The 13445-nt window shown below is 31.4% G+C and overlaps 2 long non-coding RNA genes across 2 annotated transcripts in view; one reads left to right on the forward strand and one right to left on the reverse strand.

The window, feature by feature from the left end:
• The window catches only part of LOC107628436, a 13894-nt gene extending 9052 nt beyond the window's left edge, over positions 1-4842 (forward strand). The window contains exon 3 of the long non-coding RNA XR_001617788.2: positions 4831-4842. This is a non-coding gene — a long non-coding RNA (uncharacterized LOC107628436). The remainder of the gene's footprint in view (positions 1-4830) is intronic.
• The window catches only part of LOC110268939, a 20973-nt gene extending 12341 nt beyond the window's left edge, over positions 1-8632 (reverse strand). Inside the window, exons 1-2 of the long non-coding RNA XR_002357718.1 lie at positions 8604-8632; positions 5155-5157 (exon numbers count right to left, since the gene is read on the reverse strand). This is a non-coding gene — a long non-coding RNA (uncharacterized LOC110268939). The remainder of the gene's footprint in view (positions 1-5154; positions 5158-8603) is intronic.

The raw sequence follows: 13445 nt of genomic DNA on the forward strand, positions 1-13445 counted from the left end.
ATATATCATGAAATTAAATTAATTAAATTATATGTGTAAGCATTCTTTACCTTTAATGAATGAACAAATAATATTCATTACCTTTAAAATGTTTACAAACAGCACATGTTTCATTCTCACTTTATGCATGTTAATTTTGGAACAATTTGCTTTCGGGATATAATTATTTTTATCAAAAGTCACCTCATTAAAAGTTTTAATTTGATTACAAACAGGTCTTTTCTGATGAAAAAAAGAATAGCAAAATATAATAGTGCAAAATAAAATTATTATACTTTGTACTTCATCCAAAGATATCACTTTTTAAAGACTATTTAAGCATAATATATATAATAATTATTATTATTTTTATTGATGTGATAATATATGTATATGTTTGTACATATATTTATTTATATATTTCTTTAAAAGAATTTATACAACCTTAAAAATTAAATTAATCTCATAATTAAACATATATACTATAATAATTATTATTATTGTCCTCTCTTTTTTACCTCATAATATAATTAGGTAAATGCTATTCTATCCTCTTTAAAATAACATGTAAGTTACATTTTTTGATATGTCATGTTTTAATGGGTATTTATTTATTTTAAATTTTTAGTAAAATTTGTTAGATGACTAATTTATCTAATAAAATAAAAAAAAAATTGATTTCGGATCATTAAAATTTGTTGAAAATTTAATAAAATATTTGAAAAATAATATTATATATTACTCTTTTATTTTTCACACAAAGTTTTTTATTTCTAACAAAAATTAAATAAAAATCCAGACCTTCATAAAAAATAATTACAAACTAACTACATTAATTTTTAAAAAACAAGATATAAAATATTTCAATTTCTTCCTTTTTTCATATAATTTGAAACCAAATTGTATGGAATAAATATCTAAATTTAAATATCTCTTTTGTTAGGTACCAGACAAATGACACATCAAAATATAGAGATGAAAAATTAAAAATTTGTATAAAATATGAAAACAATTGAATAACTTTCTTTGAGAATTACAACTTCTCTCTATCAAAAGGAGACTACAATAACACTCTCTCTTGACAAAAGAAGAACACACTTCTCTCTATATATATAGAAGAAAACTACTCAAAGAAATATTATGTTATTCTATCTAGACGACTTGATTGAAATGAATTAAAGAAAAACTCAATTTATAGGTGAGTCTCTTCAATATGAACCACTGTCAATTAGAGGTATATAATTTTTCTCTTTTTCAACCACTAAAATTCTAAGATTATAAATTAAGATTGTTTATTACCTCTCATTTTATTTAGTTATTATTTATTTATATATTTTCTAAAATTAGCTTTACTAATTTTCACATATTTTACATGATAAACTTTTTAAATTGAACATTTTTACGGTGACACTAATTTATATTTTTATTTTTAATTTGTCACATTAATATTTTAGTTTAGAATAATGTTAACTTAGTATATATCTTTTTTATTTTCTCTCATTATTAATTATTTATGACATTGATATTTTTTATTTGCAAAAAAATAAAATTGATTAAGTTTAGCTAAGTTGTATAATATTTATTTATGTAAATTCTCAATTGTAGGAATTTAATTGAATCATAGGTGAGATGAAAACAATAAACACTTTTTTAACAAGACTGACCAAAATAGTGAAGATGTTTCTAATATTGTTACATCAACCCCAACCTCTTCATCAATACATGAGGTATAAAACATCAATACTTTAGCTCCTCAACCAGATAGTTTAAAGTCAAAGCACCCATGACTTAATCTCAAACAAATGGAAGTATGTCATTTGGTAAGAGATCCAGAAATTCGACCAATGATTTGGAAGTTTCATCTAAGTGAAAGAGATAAAATTTGTCGAGCTTATTTTAAAATTAAACCAAATCAACCAATACTTGATAATTATCCATTCTCGAACGGTACAAGTCATGGTGGTCATTTTTAAGCTTTTTGGTTTGAATTATATCATTCACGTTAGAGTATTCTATTAAAGACGATGCTGGATATTATTTACCATGCTATTTATTTGCTAAAAAAACTTCAATCAACATAACCTCAAATGCCTTCATTAAAATTTACTTCAGGAATTGGAAGAAATAAATAATAAAAATGATTGCCGTATTTTAAATTATATTGGCAAAGGCTTCAATGCGTTCCATCACAAGGCAACAAAATCATGTGACAATTTGATGAAGCAATCATAATATGTTGATACACTTATAAAACAACAAATATCAGAGAAAATTGAGAATAATCGACGTAGATTTGGAGCATCTGTTGATTGTATTTAATAGTCAACTTTTTAAGGTTGCGCTTATAGAGGCTATGATAAAAGTTCGAATTCAAATAATTGAGGTAACTTTATTGAATGGTTAAAGTTTTTTAGGGTCTTACAAACTTGTTTTGGAAAATACTCATAGATTTGCTAAATATACTTCAAGCGATGTTCAGAAGAGAATTCTACATATTCTTGCTACAATTGTGAGAAAATCAATTAAAAAAGATATTGAAAATGCCAAATTTTATATCATTATTGATAAAGCTCGTATTGAATCTAAAACAGAGCAAATGGATATTGTTTTAAGATTTGTTGATATAAATGGTTTTGTTCGTGAATGCTTCTCACTACAAGAAAGTTGCCGAATACCAACGGATTTACCAACAAATTTTATCGTTAATTTGTTTATCGTTGGATTTAGTGACGGAATAAATCTGACGGTATAAACCTTGCCAGTAATTATTTACTGACAAATTTTTTCGTTCGCCACTAATTATCGGCGGATATAGCAACGGATATAAACTTTTAATTAGTGAAATTTTGGAGCTTGTTATCGTCAGATTTTTCTCCCGGTAAATCTGACGGTAATATATTATTTATTATTAATAATTAAATTAATAGTTACTAGCGGAATTTAATAATTTCTAAACTAACAAAGTTCAAGTAAGCAGAAAATCAAATTTAAAATGTACCAAACTCTCAATTTCAAAAATTGAACCAAAACTAAACCAAAAATTGAAAGAGCAATACTGATGAGTTTTAGAAATTAGGCTATATATTAATGCTATTACATTACATAAAGAATCAACCATACCAAACTATTTATGATACTAAGGCTATTATTGGTTTTAAAATTGAGAAACAATTAAACAACTCCCAAAACAAATCCATCACACAATCCATTACTACTATATTTGTAAATTTATACACTTTATAGGCTTGAGACAAAAACATGAAATCCATATGAGATTGAAACTACATCACAATGTCTCCCAATCTCGAGTTCATTGTACCTAGACTTTATGGGATGGGTCACAAATTTGAAACATTTTTAGGAGACAAGATCAGAACCAAAATGATAAAATTATGAGCAACACACTTAGACATGTTATCATATTGCTTCTCTTCAATATCAGGGTGCCCAAAATTCAAATAATATTTCTCCTAATCTGATAAGAACTCGATCAACCAAATTCAATTTCAAAAAAATAATTATTCTTTATTCCTTTTGTGGTAATCAATTATATGAATATAAAGACATAAGATGAAAACTGAAATTGAAATTTTCAAATTTACAATCAGACATGAAATTACAATTGACTAGAGATTTGAAGAAATAATAAAAGGGATACTTATATAACATACATGCTTGTTACATAGACCTAGAGAAGCTTACAGTATATGCTTAATCAATCTAAACAGACCTAATAAAATCTATAACAAAGAAGGGGCTTTAACAAGAGTAATTGTAGTAAGAACATGTATGTATGGAAATCTGAATAGTGCTAAAAAATCAAGAAGAGATTTGCACTCGATCAATTCTGCTGAAAAAATAAGGGAAGATCTAAAGCACTAAAAAGCCCCCAATCACCCAACAAATAATAACAAATGTATCACCATCCTATTAAATACTCTAAGAACACTTAAACAATAAGAGGTTTAAATATCAAACAATTGAACAAATTCTAAACCCCCAAATGTTGAAAAATTCAAAACAAACTAAACAGAGAAAGGGATTTAGTACCAAGGGTGGCAACAAACGAGAGGTGGCGATGACAGAAGGAAGAAATGACGAGGCGGCGATGACGAAGCTGCGGGAGGCAGCGGCGACGACGAAGCTGCGGGAGGCAGCGGCGACGACGAAGCTGCGAGAGGCAGCGACGACGACCAACGAAGATGCTAGAGGCAGCTATAACGCTACTAGTGTTGATGATTTTAATGGATGCGGCGACGACGAGGGAAGACCTATTGGAGGAGTCCACGAAGATGATGAACGAGAGTGCAACAGGAGGCGCTGATGCTGTTGAACGAGTGCGGTGTAGGACATGGCAACGTTGGGGCGGCGACAGTGACTAAGTGACAATGACCAGCGATGAAAGTGAGTAAATGTGGCGATGACTGGCGAAACGGCAGCGAATGGCGGCGATTGGGGCTGACGGCGAGAGAGAAAGAATGGGCGAAAAGTGAGGTTGATGATATTGCAAAAATGGAAGGGAAGGGTTCGTAAATTCGAATTTAGGGTCAATTTTCCAGAAAAATTCGCCGGTAATGCATAGCCTGCGACCAAAATGGCGCGTTTCATTTAATTATGTTACCGTCGAATTTTTTGCCCCTAAATTTGACAGTAATTATTGCGCCAATTTTTCTTTTTTTTCCTCCAGTTATTACAAGTGGATTTACCGTTGGAAAATTGAATCTTACGGTAACTTGTATACCCGACGAATTTATTGTCAAATCTGCCGGTAAATTTGGTGGTAAACCTGTCACTAACCTCCGATGCAAAATCCAATGGTAAATCCGAGGGTATTCAATGTTTTTCTTGTAGTGTCTTTGATCTTGTACACGTTAATGACATTAGTGCCATGACTTTGAAAAAAGAATTAAGGTTTGTGCTTTTTTTTATAATCTTCAAATTAAAAACATTCGAAGTTAGGAGTATGATGGTGCTAGCAAAATGAAAGGAGAATGGAATAGTTTACAAGCTGTATTGCTCAATGATTGCCGATAAGCATATTATGTCCATTGTTTTGTTCATAAATTGCAGTTAGCGCTGGTGGATGCTTTAAGGAAAGTACTTTAAATTTATGAATTTTTCACAAAATTGACTGCTAATATCAATATTGTCAGTGCATCTTGCAAACGATGTGACCAACTACAAGAAGCTCAAGAAATTGAAATTGCAAAATTAATTACCATTGATGAGCTAGAAATAGGTCAAAGTGCAAATCAAGTGGGCATTTTGCAAAGAGCTAGATATACAAGATAGAGTTCTCACTTTCATTCTATTTGTAGCTTGATGAAAATGTTTACAGCTACTCAAAGAGGTGAGCACTACAAGAAAAATATTGAGTACTGTCAGATTTACCATCGGATTTAGCGTCGCAGATTAGCATCGGCTTTATCGACAGATTTATGGATATTTTCATGTGGAATTCAACAGGTTAAATCGTTACCGGTGGTTTTCGCTTTTGACGGTAAATTCACCGGTAATAGTTGGAGGGAAAATGGGAAAATTAGGCGCGAAATGTAGCATGGGATTTACCGGTGACAAAATCCCGTGGTAAACCCATTTTAGTGGAATGCTGGGTTTTGATGACCGCAATGTATTACTATCGAATTTATCCGCCAGTAAATCCGACGATAAGGAGCCCTAAAATTCAAAGCGCGAACTCTCCTCCCTTTCATTTCGAAATCTCCTCTCTCTCTCTCTACTCTCTCTTCTCGCACTCTCTTTCTACCCATCTCCTCTCCCCGCTGCTCTGTCAACACTGCCGCCGCTGCTGCCTCCTGTCACCGCCTCCCTCCTCTGCTCCTCTGCTCCATTTCCTCAAGCTGCGCCTCTGCTTCGCGAAGAATCTGTACTGCCTCTTCACCATGATGAGGAGTTTGCTACACCGCCGGCCACCTCCTTCATTTCAAGTAAGTTGGCTGTTTCTACCATTAATATTTAGATTTTGCTGTGAAATTGGTTTTAATATATGTTTTATGAACAAATTGAACAAATTTTTATAAATTTGGGATTTAGAGTTTAAATTATATTACCTTGAAATTGGGTGTAGGAATTGGAATTGATTACTGTGAAATTAAGTTTAGGGTTTGGATTTTATTACTTTAGGATTTTGTAACAACTCAATTAATTATTCAATATTATTGGTAATAATATGATAATAAGGTATGATATTTCATTGTATTTATATTAATTATAAATTTAATATAAGAAAAGAAATGGTTTGCTTTAGGAATACGACTTTAGTTATTTGGAAAAATTAATGGGTTTTTCTGTAAGGGTGTTAAATAAAAATAGTTATATTAAGAAAAAATTAGTATAGGACCCAAGAAATAAACATGCGAATTTGGTTACAATATTAGTATATTCATTATTTGCTATGTGTGTGTTTTTGATAAATTTTTTTTGTTATTTGATCTATAAATTATGAAATTAAAATGAAACTTTTTTTCACTGTAATTTCTAGTTGTCCATTATCAATAAATAGTTGAATTTTTATTTTGCACAAATCTAATCTTATAACAATCCAATTGTGTTTCATATATGTTTCTATGTGATATAAGTCATTACAAGTTTAAATGATAACTTGTTAGGTACATCTCTGTAGATTGAATTACTATGTTGCTAAGTTTAAATTTGTCATGTTATAAGATTTTGGTCCTCTAGCTTACATATTGTATCTCCAACCTTTATGAGATTAAGGATTATTGCTTTGGACTTGAATCATGAAGGCTCCTTGTTTAATTGAGTTTAATTGTTATGAACTTAATTGACTTTTGACTGATGCTGTGGATTGAGGTTGGTTGGATTTGTGAGAACTGTAAATGAGGATATATGTCCAATTTTAGGAAAGGTTATGTCAATTTTTTTTTGAAATAATATAAATTTTAAAGAATTTGTGTAGTAAATATGATGATTAGTGTTAATAATATATTCTCTTTGCAAACATGACGACAAGTAGCAAAGGTAGATCAAGTAGATCTCGTGGTCGTGGTCGAGGGAGGATTTCCACCTAAATTGACATCCCTGATACACTACAAAAAATCCTGGTAATTACGGTAGTTTTTTTTTTTGGAATTTATGGCGGTTTGAATTGCCATTATTACCAAGTATGGCGGTTTTGAAAAACGACATAATTCTGAGCGCCATTCTAGTTATTATGGTGGTTTTAAAAAAAACCGTCGTAATTTCCATAGTTAAAATGGTGGTTTTCTGATAGGTTAAAATGGCGGTTCAAACCGTCGTTAATTCCAAATAAAACGGCGTTTTTGGTTGGTTAAAACGGCGTTTGAAGCCACCATTTTTACCGGGTTAACATGGCGGTTTTGGTTGGTTAAAATGGCATTTATGAACCACCATTTTTACCCTGACAGTAGCATTTTTATTGGTTAAAACGGTGTTTGAAACCACCATTTTATCAGGTTAAAATTGTGTTTTTCATTGGTTAAAACAACGTTTATAAACTACCGTTTTTACCCTGACAGTGGTGTTTTTAGTTAAAATGGCGTTTCAAACCGCCGTTTTTACCAGGTAAAAGTGACATTTTTTATGATTTAAAAAGGCAGTTTTTATCGTCATATTTATCGTGTTAAGCAAATGATTTTTTTATTAAAATTTCACAATAACAAAAAATCAATATCCATAAATAAAGTATTATATAACTCATAAACAAAGTATTAAAAATATATTTTTTATTATACTTTCGCTCGTTTTCTAACACATATGAGGCATGCAAAATGTTGCTATTTCTTCTCTAAATTAAATAAAACAAAGTAAAACTATAAAGAATAATCCAGAGGAGAATGACATGATGATAATAACAAAGTCCAATTCACATCATCAATGCTTTCTTGATTACTTCATGTATCTTAAATTGCACTTGAGCTTTTGGTCTTCAATCTTTCGTTTTGATGTTTTCACCCTTTCAAGCAAGATTGCATTCTCAGAGGAGAATGACATGATAATAATAACAAAGTCCAATTCACATCATCAATGCTTTCTTGATTACTTCATGTATCTTAAATTGCACTTGAGCTTTTGGTCTTCAATCTCTCGTTTTGATGTTTTCACCCTTTCAAGCAAGATTGCATTCTCCTTACAGGTTGCATGTCATTGTTAGAGCACTCAAGTAGAGCCAAAAAGACATCAAACTTGATACAACAACAATTAAGCTTTATCCATGTATATCAAAAACCTGCAAGCAAGATAAATTATTAGAAAACAAACATAATCATATAATGGCATTGTTAGCCGAAAAAAATATGTGAAAGCTAAAAGGAATTGATACATCTTAAACAAGACATGCCATTAATTCATATAAAAACATTATAAATTCATAGTCCGTATCACAAGCTTCTACTAATATCCATTTCGTGAACTAACCTTAATCATATCATAAGTAAACAACCACATGATCAATTTAAGTTTAAATCAAAAAACAAATTTAAATGAACGAAAGAGAATAATGTAAAATAAATATTTCGAAGTGCAGCTCTAAATAGTCAAAGATGAGCATGTGTTTCAGGTCAACAATAATTGTAATAGTCAGATGGCAATTTTTCAATCATAAATATTAGTCCTGAAAATATAACAATTTTAGCATTTAAATATAGAAAGAAAAAATAACATAGTTGGGATACCACCATAAAATGGAACATACACACATGAACACAAAGAGCCACTCCAAAATGTTAAAACTTCCATTCCACGAAGGTGATGAGTCAAGCTTCAAAAAAAGAAAGGAAGTTCCACCCAGTTAGATATCTTATATATTATCTATATTTTCCATCTTTACCTGGCTCTCTAGTATTGAAAGAACAACTAGAATAGGGACAATAACTATGTATTGTTTGTATAAAAAAGATGAGTCAATATTAATTACATTACAGATGCTATATATTGACATCATGCTTCTCAAGCCAATTTATTGAGGTATATCAGCAAAGTACAGAAACTACGACATAAAGTGGTTTCCAAAACCTACTTTTTTCTTATAATAAAAAATTGCATATAGAACAAAGATAGCGTAAACAAGCAAGAGTGCAAGATAAATACCTGCCCTTCTGCACAACTTTATAGAAGCTCTCCAAAATTCACTTCCAACTAAACAAGAATACTAACATCAGAGTCTTTCATCATTCATCTGTATCAGATTTTAGAAATAGAGACATTTTCTCAGCTCAATCAATTTCCATTCTAAAAACAAAACAATGTATCAAAATCTTTTTACTATAGTTGAATCACATAAGACTAAAACTAGCACATTCTTCTAAAGTTGTGCATTGATGAATTCATTTATCAACTCCAGCGAAGAATCTCATCTATCTATCGTAACCGAATCAACAAAAACAAAAGTAGAAAAAAAGAATATTGTAAGAAGATCTTAATAAACTTCTCCATCGCGGTCTTCTTTCTCCTTATCACATCGATTGGATTCTAAGCTTCATCTATTTAATCAATGATTCACAGAAAAAATAAAAGGAGATAAAATAAGAAATTGAAAATCACAATCAGCATAACCGCAATAAATAAAAGGCATGAAGAAGGAAGACCAGAAACAGAGAAAACAAAGTACGGAACCATTTCGCGACGAATCTCTGACCGAGGATGCTGTCGAACATTTTGGTGGATCTGATTTACTAGCGCGACTCAGTGAGAAAGCATTCTCTATTTGTTCCTACTAGATCATAAACTAGATCTAAAAGTATGAAGTGAGAGAAAAAATCAAAAGAAGAAGATGAAATAGATTACCTATTGGAAGTGACAGAGAAGGCGCAACTGAATCGCAGAGCTCGTTAAAGGCAGCAACAACGACATTGTTTGCAGTGGCAACGCCGATGAGGAGATGAGCTGCAATGGGTGGCAGCAAAGAGATGTATGAGAGAGGTGGAAGATGAACGCCGACAAGAGATTAGGGTTCGTTGTAACACCCTTACTATCAAAATGTCACGCTTCCGGGTGCGACACTCTGATAGCGGAGGTATTATGATGACTCTCATATGTTAAATAATAAGCTATGAGCCTTTACGCGTAAATCTATCGATGGTTTTACTAAAACCTTAAAACTTTTTCGACAAGAACAAACAACACATATTCACATAATATTAATAATACATTATAGTAGTACATACAAAAGCAATTACAAAATCTACCCCTCTGAATAAAACTCTAACTAAGGCGAGGGGAAAATAAATTCTAACAACTCAACTCGTAAACATAATCTTCTATACTCCTGTAGCTCCGCACTAAATCTTCGCACCTGTAGCTGAAAGGGGTGAAAATAGGGGGTAAGAGTTGGGGAGTTCTTAGTAGGGTCGGGGTGTATAGTTATGTTCATTTTATTATTTGCTACACAGAAATTTCACAATAGAATACTTACAATCTTCAACAGATGGCCAATAGCAACAAACCTCATAATACAAAAAACTTTAACAAACCGAGATACAGAGAAAATCACAAGTCAAGAAGTACACACACACAATCATAGAAAACACATATCACAGAGAAGTATGCACAAACAAGTATGATGCATGTCTATCCCTATTGCTAATGAGCTCATCTGTCGGTTTTACAGCCAACCCGACATGTCCGGTAGCAAACCCAAGCAACGTTCTCTTAAAAACTGGTGAGCGGTACAGTACCACGATCCTCACTTAGTGAGCGGTAAACCACCTCAATCCCCATCATCTGCGGGCAATAAACCACCTCGATCTCCACAGACGTTTTCAATTGGAAAACAGCACACACGTGGGCAGTAAATAACCACGATCTCCATGTCCATCATGACACTGGACAAGCGGTACACCACCATGATCCTTGCCAGGTCATAGCTCAAATTCAAAACCACAATCTTTTAAAATCTTGACCCAGAGCAAGTGGGACTAAGCCACAATCCTTATACACTGCCCAGGTCTCTCCAAATATCAAAATCTCTCTTTAAAAACAAATCAAATCCATTTCTCATTCATTAAACTCCTTTTCTTGATAAATCAAATTCAAACATAGTACTTTTCTCAATAAAACTCAATATAATCATTTTTTAATAATTCAAAATTAGCTAATATAATTCTTAAAACTTTTGAAAATCTATTTTGACTCCCAAAATATTCAAAACACTCCAGCTGGCTGTTCATACATAGCCAAACCAAAATCTCAAGCAAACAATAGTAATTCAACAATAATTCAACATAAACTTATTCAAATTCAAACAATAATCAATCAAACCAACATTCAGTTATTCGATTCATATTTAATTATTATAAAATTACCAAACCCTACCTCCGTATAAAATCAAAACAACAAAAACTCCGAAAAAGCTTTTTGATCGGACTGTTGAAGAGGAAAACATCAGAAATCGATTCCTCCGCCAAAGACACCAAAAGACCAAACTTCAAGGGAGGGACAGTAACTTTACCGTCAATTTCTACCGAACAAAAGTAACATCAACGTGAAGAGGAAGAAGATACAAATATTTTTATCAAATTAAATTTTTTATTGGAATTACGGATATCAAGAAATTAAAATTAGAAGCTCAGAAGTTTTACGGTTTTCCTCACCCACACTCTCGGTCTCTCTCTCTTCTTTTCTTGGAAGTTCATTTCGTTGATGAAGATGAATGATAATGATTAGATGAGTATTGATTAAGTTGCATATGAGCCAAGTTTCAATTTTTCTTTTTTCATTACCTTAAAAGGCTTCGGCCACTCTTTTTTTTTTCTTTTTTTTTTCTTGAACTTTAATAATAATAATAATTTTTTTATTTTTTTTAAATATTTCATTATAATAGAAATTATTTAAAAATTTTAATAAATTTTAAATTCACAGTATCATAAAATTTAATTTAATTACTTTTAAAAAAATAATTTTTTTAAAAAAAATTATCAACAAATATAATAAATCATGATTAATTTATTATTTAATTTTTAAAAACTTGAGTTGTTATATCTGTCATTCACATCATTATTCCCTTCTCAAATATAATACTAATCACTTTCAGATTAATCACTTTCTCGGTTTAAAACATATAAAAAGGAGGAAAAAAAATGACTGTCAAAAGAAATTTAACATTATAACAGAAACTAAAACTGTCGAAATTAGTCAAAAAATGGCAATTTTATGGACATACTATAATACTATTGTCATTTTAATTAAGATTTTTTGTAGTGATATGGGTACACAATACACAATTGGAAGAGGTTGATTTCATTAACCAAAAATAACAGTTGAGCATCATTATCGAGTAGATGTGTTTTGGTAACAATTGACTCTCAAATACAAGAGTTAAATAGTAGATTTAAAGAGAAAATTATGGAGTTTTTGACTTTAAGTACTGTTTTAGATTCTAAAGACTACTTTGAGTTGTTTAATATTCAGAATATATGCAAGTTTGTTGAAAATCCTTTAAACTTTTCTAATCATGAAAGGATTCTTTTAAATGCTCAATTATAATATTACGCATTTGATATACCAAATCATTTAAAAGATATCGTGACACTTTCTGAGTTATGTCAAATATTGAAAGAAACAAAAAAATCAAGAACTTATCATTTAGCTGATGTAAGACCCAGTTAATTAACGGCTAATTAACCCATAAATGAGAATTTATTCTAGAAAGCCAAAAATGTTATTTTTATGGCTAAATGTGATAGAGGAAATTGAGACGAGAAAGACGAGAACAATTTTATAGAAAACGGACCAAAATTGAACCGAACGGGCCAAACCGGTCCAACCGGACCCAAAGTGGGCCCTTGGCCCAACTAAACTAAACCAAAACCCTAGTTTTCAGCACTCTCTCTCCTCACAACACACTCAAACACGCTGAAATTGAAGAGAGGGGAGGAAGAACACTCTCTCAAGTTCTTTCTCTCACTTGATCTTCAAACCACCATAACTTTTGATCTAGAGCTCCGATTGCCGCTCCGTTTGCGGCCACGCGTTCACCGCGGAGAGCTCTACAAAACCCATACAACTAATCTTGAGGTAAGCCACGTGTTTCTGTTCGAAATTCCAGCCCTTATTTTCGAGTTTCATGGGTAAAATATTGAGATTTTGGGTTCTTTGATGTTATAGGACCCAACTCTCTTGAAGGAGAAGGTTAATGTTGTCTCCTTGGACCTCAACCCTAGTGTAACGTACTAAATTTTTGTTTTAGAGGTCGTAATACCTTGCCATCTCTGAATTATGACTTAAGCATAAGACTCTGTATGGTAGGGTGTTACAGCTGACAGATTGATGCACAATGTCTTGACTCTTCTAATATCTATAGCAACAATAGAAAGAACTTTCTCAACAATGAAAATTATTAAAACAAGACTTTAGAATAAATGGCAGACAAATTTCTTGCAAATAATTTAGTCATTTACATTGAAAAAGAAATTGCAGCTGCTTTCAGTATGGATTCAATAATAAATGACTTTGAATAAAAAAAATGCCGA

Source organism: Arachis ipaensis, chromosome B02, assembly GCF_000816755.2.
Source record: "Arachis ipaensis cultivar K30076 chromosome B02, Araip1.1, whole genome shotgun sequence".
Taxonomy (NCBI): Eukaryota; Viridiplantae; Streptophyta; class Magnoliopsida; order Fabales; family Fabaceae; genus Arachis; species Arachis ipaensis.